Raw genomic sequence first — 13335 nt, forward strand, 5'->3', positions numbered from 1 at the left:
AGAGTAAGGGCACTAGATTTGTGACAAATGGCCTTGCTGAAGTCTTTTGTCTTCCTGTCAATAGTCTGGCTTTCTTCCAGATTATAGATCGATAAAAGCTTATCTTTTTTGTAATAAGGTGCAACATCCTTGTCTTTTCTCTTTTTTTTGGTTTTGTGTTAAAAGATATTTCATTCTCCTCAACTATATAAATGGCTGCTTATAAATTTCAACATTCTGAGTAGTTCCCTGTAATTATGCACATGGCAGGAATATTTTGTGAAAGCAGTAGTCAGTGTGGGAGGTGGCATGTTTACCAGCGAATATACATTTTCAGGACGGTTTCCAAAGCTTTGGGTGTCTCTCATGTGTGAGACTGCTCAGTGGAGAGTAGACTCCCCTCGGTAGAAACATCTGTTGTAGAAAGGCCTGTCACTTTCCCTTTGGTAAGCTCCGTTTCTTCCTCAGACTTTGACTGTCATCAGGTTTGATCATTTATGTGGCTGAGAGTATAATGTAGAAAAAACAGCCATGGTTCATTTAGTTCAGGAACTGTATGTTTTCCTTTAGTTTAAAAAAGTTACTAGCATCATGAATGCATATAAATAATAACCTACATGATGACTTTGCATCCAAAATTAGGACACTATCAGCTCACCGTTACAGTATGTTATCTTTAGCAGTTTAAATATCTTCAAATCTGTGATTAGTTTGTGAACTGTTTAACAAATACATGCAGTTCTTTTCAGGAAAGTATTACTTTGTCCGGTCACAAAGAGTATCATTACCTTCCATCTCCAAATGTAGGAGGCTTAAGAAGGTTTGGTGCATCTCAAGCAACACAGGAAATGTTTTCCGACCAACACCACAACAGTGCCACAAGGCTGCTCACCTCTCAGTGTCTTCAGGTCAGCTGCCATTTATCTTGTGTCAGAGGGCACCTTGAAGTGATTCCTCATCTGAGCTCAACATTAGTGTTCTGTCAAAACACTGGGTTGGGCTGATGTCAATGCCATTGCTCAGAATTCATAAATAAGGGCAAATCGTGCTGTCTGTGCAAACAGCTCCACCTTCTGCACGTATTGTTCTGAAACAGGGCATTGTTATAAACTTTGGCTTTGGGGCAGCTGTGGTCAAATTGAATAGTTGAGATACTTTTTGTTTAAAAACTTGTTTTTAATAATTTGTGTTATAACTTTTGAACTACAGTTACCTAATATATATATATAATACATATTTTATATAATCAAAATTTTGCAATTAAAAAACATATTAAACATCTTTCAGCTTTTTCTTTTATAAAACCTTAAAATAATATTTCCTTAGAAAATATCTCCATAGAAAAATATAACAAACTATAAATTTGTTAATATATTTGATTAAATTTCTGTTAGTTGATTATAATTTTTTTTGTTCGTGCTGTTTTTTTAATCTGTCATAACAACGGAACAGTTATTTTCCGTAACATGCAGCCGTAGTTGTATTAATGCAGAGTGAGCACAAGCAGTTGTTTGCAGTGGTGTTACACTGATGAGTGAATTCGGCAGCTGTAGTCTTGCCTATGAAAATGGAAATTATTCTTGGCTGAAGACATGCATGGCTTATAGGAGTAAAGGCCCCATCCCACTCTTGCCTGTCACCATTTTGCTCATCTTGTACACCAAGTGGAATTCCAGCCGTAGTCTCTGCACCAGCACTGTGCCGTGTGTGTTTTGTTCTGTGACTGTATTCTATTCTTCTAACTTTGTTCCATTGACTGAGCTGCCCCGAGTGAGGTATGAGGCGCTGCTTTTCTGTGCCAAAAGGTACACTAGCATTACTGTCTGAGGAAAATAAAGCTTGCCGTTTCGCTTTGCTGCTACCAGATGCAATTCCGCAGCATGAAAAAGTGGCAGCATTCTTTGTATTAAGTTTGAAATTCTAAGCACTGCAGTTTTTTTAACACAATACACACAAATTATATTACCCCTTTAAATGTCTTTAATATAAATCCATTTGTTTGTTTCTTTCTCTTTTTTCTTTCCATTGCTTTCCATATTAACTTATTAACACAAATATATTCTCTTTTTAGCCACATTCTAATAATTTCATGCATGGTATTTTTTTGGTTTTGTAAAACATTTAATCTGAATTTCCACACTCACTCACTCACTCATTTTCTATCTCGGGCGTCATTGGGCTTCAAGGCAGGATACACCCTGGACAGAGTGCCAACCCATTGCAGGGCACACACACACACACACTCTCATTCACTCACACACTCACACACTACGGACAATTTTCCAGAGATGCCAATCAACCTACCATGCATGTCTTTGGACCGGGGGAGGAAACCGGAGTACCCGGAGGAAACCCCCGAGGCACAGGGAGAACATGCAAACTCCGCACACACAAGGCGGAGGCGGGAATCGAACCCTGACCCTGGAGGTGTGAGGTGAACGTGCTAACTACCAAGCCACCGTGAATTTGCACATTTTAAACATGTTATTTATTTTTTTGGCAGATTATTATGTGCTTTTATCTGAACTGCAAAGAAAAACACGAAGAGCACTTTCTGTTCTGTCATATTGTCTATGAGGACACACTAGTGTGGCAAATTGACACTTAATAAAATACCTCACTACAAGTTCCTGTCCCTTATCTTCTACAGACAATCCCTAGACACACAGCTGTTTCCCTTGTGGCCAATTATCAGATCACCTTTCTAGGCTCCCAGCCCATACGATTACACACCTGTGCCATAAAACTCTGACATGTTGTCTTTCCTCGCTCAACGAAACACTAGTTGCTTTCAAGCATTGAATTCAAATGTTCACTTTTTTAGTTACCTTTAGATTTGATCATTAACATAAAGTTTGAACATTTTTGCATGGTTGTTTGAATGAAGCGTTCAGGGATTGGAAATGACTGAATTATGGGCGAAATTTAAATAGCAGGTCTGAATACGTTTTGCTTTTATATTTTATAAAATGTCTTTATATAAACATTTATATATGATCTTTTAGTGAGAGATAGTTGTAGAATTATTAACAGTGGTGCATCATCGTAGGAGAAAAATGTATTAGAGGCTTTTCTGAGCTGCACATTTAACAGTCATGTCATTTTCATATTGATTAATTATCTTGCACTCTGATGTTCCAGCAATGAACTGGCCTCTTTATCTCCGTGATATATTTTATCTTCTTCCACCATTCATTTATTGGATGCGAGGACCTCAGGATTCATCTTTTGGCCACCAGAGAAGCATAACTAATGGCAACATTAGAGTGGCTTTGTGAATGAGGAGACCGGATGCGAGTTAACCAAGCAAGAAATAATCTAGGATTTTATATTCTGCATGAACGAACATAGGATATGCCAGGAATAAATTTATCCTCCAAAATAATTTGGGAGTGAGTTTTTTTTTCAATGGGACAGTTCTTGGAGTAGGATTGCCGGTGCTGATATGAAAGCAGGGAATCGTATATGCCTGTGTGGCATGCTAAGCCAATAATTGCTGTCAGTTTAATGTTCTGTCGAGGTCAAATGATCTAGTCTGCCTGACCATGGGTCTAGATAGCCTTCTTTGAGAACTTTAGGTATCTTTGTGTGTATTGAGGGTCTGGTCTGTTCACTCCTCTTGTGCCCACACAAGGATTTTTCTAAACGACATTGCCACACAAGCTGTCTTCAGAATCCCCTTTAATTAAAGTGACATTTGAAGCCTTTTTTTGGACACTAATAAACCTGGAAAGCCATTAAGATCTTCCTAATTACTCCATGTGGGAGAAAGGCGAAACACATGGGCAGCCAGCACTAGGGTAAGCCTGCTGGCATTTGGCCCCAGAAGCTTAGCGGCGCACAAAAGAAAATGTCCCCTCGGTTAGCCATCCCTCCCAGCTGAGCTCTGCTCCCCCCTGGTTTTTGCTTGCTATGAATGGAGCTATATGACATGTCAGCCTGAGAGTGTCCATTCATGGTGTGGAGGGAATGTGTGAATGAAGTCTCTTAATTAGAGAGACCTCTCCAAGTTGCCTGACTCATCATTAAAGTGGCTTTATGCAGACCCTCTGTTTTGATTTGAGGAGGGCACAGAGCATCTCTTTATGTGAGGTCAACATGACAGCTACCACACAGGCATCGCACATGTTCTGACAGAATTTGGAAGAACAGCTAATATAACTTGCTCATGCATAACATTTCTGTCATTATTATTTTATTGTATTTATAGTGTAATGTTTATATATATACATTTATCCTGTGTAAAGCCTTCTGTCTGAGAGCTCAGGGTTTTTTTTTTTCTATTAGTGTCTGTCTCACATGATAGACAAGTGGATTATTTGCTGGAATAGCAGTTATTTGACTATTTTATTCATGTCCTCAATCTGAACATTCAATTTACTTTTAATTTCAGAACCGAATGGTGACATTCATAGTTTTACACTGGCCCTGCATTCGTAATCTTGCTATTGATCACTCATGTTATTCTCATCAAACTTTCAATTATGGTTATTGGGTTGTAAGTGTGTACACGCAAGCGAAATTATGAGGAGGAGATACATGTAGTGTACAATTTGGTTAAGAATCACGACATAACTTGATTAATGTACGTCCTGCCCAATTTTGCTGCAAAGACCGGTAAAGATAATGAACCCTCAGTGTATCTTTATGTGGTGTTCAAGTCTAAACAGCCTCTGGCGTCTTCTCCCCAAAACTGCTACAAACAAGCTGATGTATGTTTAGTACTTGTCCTAGTCGGCAGATTAATGACATTAACGAAGTTTCCATTAGGCCAACGATGGGGGGAGACAGGGGCGTCCATGCAGAAAGCCACATGACTGAAACACTGATAAGAGAAAATGAAACACATCTCCGTGGGCCAAGAGGGGCCAGGAAATGCCACTCCAAATTAGCCGCTGGCCCAGTTTGTTGTTACTTCATTAACCCAACAGCCTTGGGAAAAATAAAGAGGGAGGTTGCGACCTCTCTGTGTCCAAATGGGAGGCCCAAAGAAGACTCTCCAAAGTTTGAAGTCTGCTATATCGATCTCGTGAGAGAGAGAGAGCGCGCTCTGCATAGGAGTGAGAGAGAGAGCGAGAGAGCAGAGAGAGAGAGTAGAGAGAGAGAGAGCGAGAGGTCTCCTCTCTCTCTCTCTCTCTCTCTCTCTCTCTCTCTCTCTCTTTTCTCCTCTCTCTCTCTCTCTCTCTCTCTCTTTCTTTTCTCCTCTCTCTCTCTCTCTCTCTCTCTCTCTCTCTCTCACATGCTCTCTTACTTTCTCTCTCTCTTCATTCTTTCTCTCTCTTCTTTCTTTCTCTCTCTGGCGTACACAAGTACATGCAGAAATACAGTTTTATGATACAGACAGCTGCCCTATAGGAATAGTCCTGGCACCAAACTTGGAAAGACCTTAGGAGATATTTAGCTCTCTTAACTAAATACTTCTAACAGAATATGCACCAGGTTGCAAACTACCTTGAGCCAAAATGAACTAGAAAATCGAACACTTGTAACTTACTCTGCTGAGCTGCTTTGCTTCAGGTTATAATGTAGAGGCTATTTTTAAGCTCAGGTTCCACAGAGGAGGACCCTGAGTGCTTGATGTTGTTCTGAAAAAGAAAAAGAGGAAAAACCCTCTGTGCAGTAGCTAAAACCTGAACAACCCAAGTTGTGATCAGGTTTCTGTGTTTTTAGGTCTGTATTAGCTTAGCATATTTGTGGAAAACAAAACTCCTTGAGGCATAGTGCAGCCCTTGTTGTTGGTAATGTGAGTGCGATCACAGCTCCTCATTTAGCCATTTGTGACTTTATTAAAGTGTATAGTTTCGGACCCTAGGTGCCTACGCCATTGTGTTCTCACCCCTGGATGGCAAGGTTAAGTCATTCACTGCCTGTGAATACACAAAACACCTCTCAGACACAAAGACTGAACTCAAATGTAGAACATTTTGCCCAAACCCATAATTATAACCATGGTTTATTGGTGAAATTAATATTTTTTTATTTATTTTCCCCCTGTTTTTAATTTTTTTCCTTCAGTGCACAGTATGTCAAACTGTCATATTTGAATGCAGTAAAAGGCTTTGTGTATTTACCCCACAAACAATTTGTTAGCAGAATCTCTCACTCACTGGAGGCTGTCTGTGGTCGATGTTGCATGGTGTGTGTTGAGTTCACAGAGTCTGGCTTTGCCAAGTACTCACTGGAGGGGAAGACACAGCGGCCTGCGTGATCTCAGGTGCTAAGTGAGCATGTAATGTTCACCTCTGGGCTGAAATGCAATCAGTGGCCAATAGTTGGAAAATTATAGTGATGAGCACGGCTATCAAAAAGCACTCAGTAATGCATGGATGTGTTTGTAGCTTTGCAGTGCAACTTACTACAACCGAGGTGTAGCTATATCTTGATAAGTATTTAAAATGGTTGATAATTCTTTGTTATTATTATGAATGCTATAATTAATTATGCTTTTTGTTCATTGTAGTTGTTATACTTCTTTACTAGTAGCAGTAGTTATAGTAGTTATTAGTAATACTAGTCAAAGTTAGAGTGGTAGTAGTGTTTATTCTATAATGCCATTTTTATTTATAGCATTCTAACAGTGGGTGTAACTCCACTACTGTTAATTCACGTACACTATGTTTGTCATAAGAGGTGTAAAGTAGGAGTGTGAAACTCTGACTGCGTGTTAAGCTATTGTGTGAAATAAGCCATACAAGTGCCCCACATTACCAGGATGAGTTGAATATTAACAGAATTTTTGAATTAAATGGAGATAATAATATGTTCATGGACTTGAGTAAGGCTGGAGCAGATGATTCGGTAAAGACACTATTCCTCAGAATGAACATGCATGCGATATTATTCAAACCTAAGTTCAAATTCAGTTTATTTGTAGAGTGCTTTTAACAATTCCCATTGTCTTAAAGCAGCTTTACAGAAGTATGGAAACAGAAGAGAGAGAAAAAAATACAAATATATATATATATATATATATATATATATATATAAACAAACAAATTAATAATAATAATAATAATAATAATAAGAAGAAGAAGAAGAAAAATAAGAATAAAAATAAATAAATATATATATATACAATTAAAGTTTAAAATTAATTTTATAATATTAACGTAAAATTTAAAATACTATATCTCTATTCATATCCGTAATGAGCAAGCCGGAGGTGACAGCGGCAAGGAAAAACTCCCTGAGGTGATATTAGGAAGAATCCTTGAGAGTAAACAGGCTCAGAAGGGAACCCGTCCTCATTTGGGTGACACTGGACAGTAAATAATGTAAATGTAAATAATGTCATTTCTACAACAGTTTATAATAGTGCAACCGAGAGCTCCTGAGGAACTAATGGGTCAGCGCAAATTCTGAGTTCAGCATAGACCTGATTGCTGATTGTATATATAATAATATTGTATATATAATTATATATATTATTAAAGACCACATTTTTTATAGTGTCAAATGTAGTAAATATAATAAAGCTCTGGATTTTCACATCTCACCTACTGCTTTGAAGCAATTTTCAAACAGTCATCTCTTCTTCTAATTCTGTGTATATTATTACTAACAGATCCAAATGTTTCCTCGAAATATTTTCTAAAAAGCTTGTTTTTAATTAGAATTGCCTTCAGTATGTTGTTGGCACAGACTAAAGATGTAGGCTGCAACTGTGCTGTTATTTGTCAGGGCCATGTTATTACTGCATCTCCATTATGTTCTTTTAGTTTCAGTGGCCCGTGCTGGAGCCGCAGTCTCTTTACTGGTGACAAGTATTGTTGTTGTCCCGGTAAGAGCTCTACTGAACTTGCAATAACATTTTATGTTCTTGAGACAGAAGCCACTCTGCTAAGAGGACTGCAGGAGCCAGTAGAGAACTTACGATACTTCTTCACAAAGCTAGGACTGACTCAGGAAATTTTAGTAACCGGGCAAAGAGATAATTATTGAGATAAGAATATTATTAAGAATTAATAATATATTTTCTCAGATATTTCTGCCACTTTTTAATATTTTAAAATTATTGCTATCATATTTAGCATTTTAATGACATAATACTGCGTTATGGATAATTATATTATTTAGTTGTTATTATTTATGTGCAATTTATGTGCAATTTATTTTTTCTTTCAGAAGTTTTTTTTAAATGAAAATCAAACTTTACGTTTGTATGATGTTCATAATAAAAAAAAGTTCCATTAAATTTGAGATATGTATCACGAAAGGATACGTTTTTCTTTGACACCCTACACAGTCCATAATAAACAGAAACTAGATTTCTCCTATAGTATTGATCTGCTGTAGGTTTGGCCTAGCATTGCTATTTTAAGGCACTGGTAATGAAAACTTAGTCCCTGAAGGCGTATTTTGAGAGCGAATGGCCCCCTCACATTCACAGCCATGTGTTTATTTACCTTTGTTTGTAACATACAGGGCTGTTAGGAAGCTGAGAGCTTGGGCTCTTTAGGCCATGTTTATGGGCTCTTGCTACACTGGGCTAAGTGTGGGATCAAGGTCATCAGCAGGCAGTCGCGGGATGATGGGCCATCAAACGGAGCACTGAAAGAGCTCTGACAGACACAAGAGGGCTTTTATTGACTCGGCAACGTTCCTCAGGTAACGGCAAGGCAGGGTTGAGATGGTATTCTCTTATCTCGCCCTCTCTCTTGGGCTGGAGTTACCGCCGCTGTGTGGCCCTTCTTAGTCTACTTGGCCCCACGTCAAGTACACTCACTATCTGGAGTATTTAGGAATGGATAGTGCATTGCAGTCTTGACTGGAGCATGTCATGTGAGCTTGCAGTGAACTTTTCAAGGCCCCAGCCCACTGTACTTTTATTAATTAAAATCACCTGAAGAGAAAAAAAACAACTTTGAAAAAAAATGAGAAAGTATTGAAAACTTTTTCACTTATCTAAGGATATACTGACAGACTGGTAATAGCTGATCCAGCAGTAAAAAAACTTGACAAGTCTGAAACAAACAATGACTTGTCAAATGTCAAAAAATTCTGAAAAGCTTATTTAATCTGACCATGAGCTGCATTAGTTGCAGCGCTGGCTTGGTCTGGTGTGGGTGATGCTCAGCGGTTTGGAAGCTGATTTGAGCGGCAGCGACAGATGCCGTATGGCCGAATGTATTCCCTGCTGAAAGCAAACTCCCTCGAGTCTGCTGACATCTGACAGTACACTAGGGATCAGAAGTGACACTCTTGTCTTCTGATGCCATTGCATACTGTATATCAGGGTACATGCACACTGGCCTATGCTGGAAAAAGATGGTGTCAGCTGGCAAATGATGTGTATGGACATGCACTATTTAGTGCACATCAGAGGTTTTTTCTTTTTCTGCATTTATAAATAATAATAAATGTGGTAATAGTTTTGTTTGGCTTGGTTCCACACAGCAAAGTAATTAAATAACAAAAATAGGCTCTGTGTTGAGAGCATGAAAGTCATGCATGTGGGGTATAAAAAACATGATGTAGGATTTTTTTTGTATATGAAAAAATTGGCCTGATGCCCATATTAAGATTTTATACTGTTATTTCTAATTATTGGCAGTCAGTCTATAAACACTCCCCCCTGCTATAATTTTCTGTTTTTGCTTTTTGTGTGGGAATTATGTGTAATGAAATTGCAACTTACATTTTTGTTTGAACATCGAACATAAATAAATCAATTATCTGATTCTTTTATAATTAGCATCATTATGCAGCTATTTGATTTGCACACTTAATTTAAGTATGCAATGATAATAGTGCTTTTGTGTTTTTTAAAATGATTTTTACTTAATGTTCCACCAATTCTAAAAACATCTTGTTATTTTCTGCTTCCGTTTGTAGCTTGCTTGATAAAATGTTCTGCATTGCCTGTTTTTGGCCAGTTGAGGCCATGCTTTCCCCAGAACGGGTGAAAGAACAGAGCAAGTAAGCTACTGAGTCAGAGCGCACCATGAAGTGTACCTAACTCTTATGTGGTGTTTTTTTAAAAGTTTAATTTAATTAATCTATTTATTTTAAATTAAAGTCTGTATATATGTTAGTATTAGTTAATTTACTTGGTATATTTGGAGGCTGCATATGGATAATTTTTGGACATAATGATAGCGTTTATGAAATATTTTCTTGTTCAAGAGATATAACTGCAGATTATATCTTTAAATATATTTCCCTTTCAGTAGTCTGCAGCTTGGCTTTAACTGTGAATTGTGTGATGTGGCCAGATACATGGTAACAATTTAGGTTTTTTACACTGTCTTGTTGTCTGTGTGCCAAGGCAAGCGTGTATTGCCAGAGTGAAGGACTCGCATGCAGAATTGAGTAATATGGACCATTTTTCCTGCTGAAATGTGGTCTACCTGTGTAGGCTGGGCTAGGGGCAGCTGCATGTCATTTCTGTCCCGGCCGGCCCAGGTCTGTCAATTAAGGGAACACAGGGCAATCTGTGGCCACTGAAAGAGATCCCCTCACCCGGCTTGCTGGCGGAGAGATGGCCCTTTGTTCACTGGCATGTCTCACATACTTTCCAAGGCCAGATAAGCCTGGACTCCATGAAACCCGGCATTATATTTGGCCACTGTAATGTCCCTGTGAGGGCAGAACGTATTTAAGAAAGCACGGTCAGTGAAAAGGTAATATTCCCCCCCTCATTATGGGGTGGGCAATAAAAGCCACAGGTTAGGTGGTCCTAAAGTCTGCCTTTGAATATTTGCTGAATGATGCACTCTCCCTCCATCTCTGTCCCTGGTGTAGAAATAAGCTGGGAAGCTAGAGGGCGACTTGGCTGTTTCCTGAAATCGGATTAGCAGCTACTCTACACTTAGATCTGCAGGAAAAGGGGCTTTATTTGAGCCCGGCTCAAGACCACCCATGAGGTAAACAGGTCCATTAATGCTGGCCTAGACATGAGTCAAGCCTTAAGAGAGAGAGAGCAAGAAACAAAGATACAGAGTTAAGGAGACTTGGTCAGCAAGACATAGCAGACTTTATAAAGTATAACTTCCACTTTCAGTCCTTCTTCTTATTTAAGTTATACAGATGTTCCATACAAATGCAATTTGCAGGAGTGTATGATATAACACCAGCTGAAAATTGCAGCTTTTTGGCATGGTCAGTTGTATGAACAGAATTGAATGAAATAAATGTCACTATTTGGAATTCAGTATTCAATATTTATAAGTTATTTTAGATCAGAATATGAATATAATGAAGTGTAGTTTCAAGAGGAGGTTGATATTTACAACGAATTGAACAATTATATATTTAATGTTTTAAAATATTTAATATTTGTACTCTACTTATGATTTTTCTCTGAAAGTTAGAATTTTTCAAATCTCCTTACCATTAAAAATGAAATTAATATTTATCTCACGTGATTTATATTGGTCCTTTATACATGCTACATCCACAAATCCCCCTTATGCCATGATATCTAAAGCCAGACATGTCATGGTGCTACCATGTATCCTGCAGAAATCCCTGAGTGCTCCTGAAAATGAGTTTTTGGCAAGTTGCTTGAAGACATGCTCTTCCCTGCAAGCCACCGAGGCTTTGTTAGCATTGCTGGCCTGAGCCTGGAGCCTTCAAGACACCCATTATGCCTGACTCAGTGGGGCAGAAAGCACCAGAGCCTTTGCTGCAGTCATGTGGCCACACTGGCATTATACACAGTTGAGTATTAGCTATTTTGTGAGTCATATAAACAGAGCAGAGGGCTGTGAGGCTGCCTGGAGAAGTTTTGATAATTGGGAGTTATATAAGTTCTAAAATCCTCAGCGGAGGATTGGAGGATGGTTTTTTTTTCTATCTTTTTTTTTTTTTTTTTGCTATTGTGTATTTTTTGCAAAGCCTAGAAGGCCTCATAGAGGAGGTGACAAATCCTTTGACATAAACCACTGTGTAATGTTTAGGGACAAAGCAAATACTCAGGAGATTGGCTACTAATTGCTTTGGTCGATTAAGCGATTAAGTTTTTTTTTTGTGGTTGGGGTTTTACAAATGAAATAAACACAAATACTCACAGAGGAGCGATGTTCACCACTCAGTGCTATTGTAGCCAGGGTGAAAGGGTTGCTTACTGACAGTGTGTTGGTTGGGTGGTGGCTGGGAGAATGGAGATCTTATTAATCAGTGATGGGCAAACTGCAGTACGGTCAGCTGTCAGGAGAGGAGTTGGGGGTGTTTTCTTTCAAGCAGACAAAGCAGCTCTGATTTGCAAGATTCTGTTGATACAGCTTTGCACTTGGGAGTGTTGGTGTTTGAAAAGCAAGGATGCACAGTCCTCCCTTGTGTGTTAATGCATGAACTGCTATCAAACCTTGCTCTTGCAGTACTTTACATGTTAATGGGATTCAGACAGGGAAAGAACACAGATGTAATTCAGGGCCAACATCAGTATTTTCATAATGCACCACTGAAGATGAAAGCAGCTGTTAAACCCTATAAAAAGTTTGTATTAAATGGTAAACCACATGTGTAATAAATCCATTACACTTTTTTTTAAATAGTCAAGTGAATTTAGAATTTTAGCCCAGAAAATGTATTTAATTCCATAAGATAACACAGATGAAGTGTTATTTAATGTTTCACGCCTTGTGTTTCAGGATATTTTGGAATACTATATGTTATAGTTAGATAGATATAGGACATTTTATTATAAATTTTCTGGAACCTCATTAAAAGTATTAAAATTAGGTTGCTGTAAAATTGTTGAGTTGTACCCAATTTCATTAAGAGTTATAAAGAAATGGTTCTCAGTTCATATCAGCACACACAGAAAAGGGGAGCTTAATGTATGCCCTGTTGTTGGCTTTCTGTAATGTTTTCCACATCCCCTACCAGTCCTAGTCCCAATTATAAACTACATACATTTTTTATCCTCAAAATGAGCACATCCTTCTGGCCAGTATAGTTACCCAGTGTGGATCTATGCTCTCTTGCTGTTTATCCCCCAGTTGCCCCAGCTGAGAGAGAAAAAGAGAAATTGGGGGAGCATCTGTAAATGGAAGGCAGGATGAGGCATTCAGGCATGACCCTGACCATGTCAGGCCATGTGTACTGGGGGCACAGAGCAGAGTGCCTCCAGCAGTGAGCTCCACCAACCCAACAAACAGGGATTTAGCTGCCAACGGACACTCGTTCCTCTTTAATACAAAACACACTCTGCCTGTTCATCTCTTACATGTGTGTGATTCCCTATAGCTTTGGGGTTTTCGGCACTTTGTCCTAGCTAGCTTTAAAGTTGTTCTGCTTTTCTCACTAGTTTTTTTTTCTCTGAAGTTTGGTTTAGTATTCAAAATAATATATTTTCTAACTTGTTTGTGCTCTAAAGTGTAGAATCTTGTTGAATCTCTATTATAGTAATGT

This window comes from Tachysurus fulvidraco, chromosome 4 (genome assembly GCF_022655615.1).
Source record: "Tachysurus fulvidraco isolate hzauxx_2018 chromosome 4, HZAU_PFXX_2.0, whole genome shotgun sequence".
Lineage (NCBI taxonomy): Eukaryota > Metazoa > Chordata > Actinopteri > Siluriformes > Bagridae > Tachysurus > Tachysurus fulvidraco.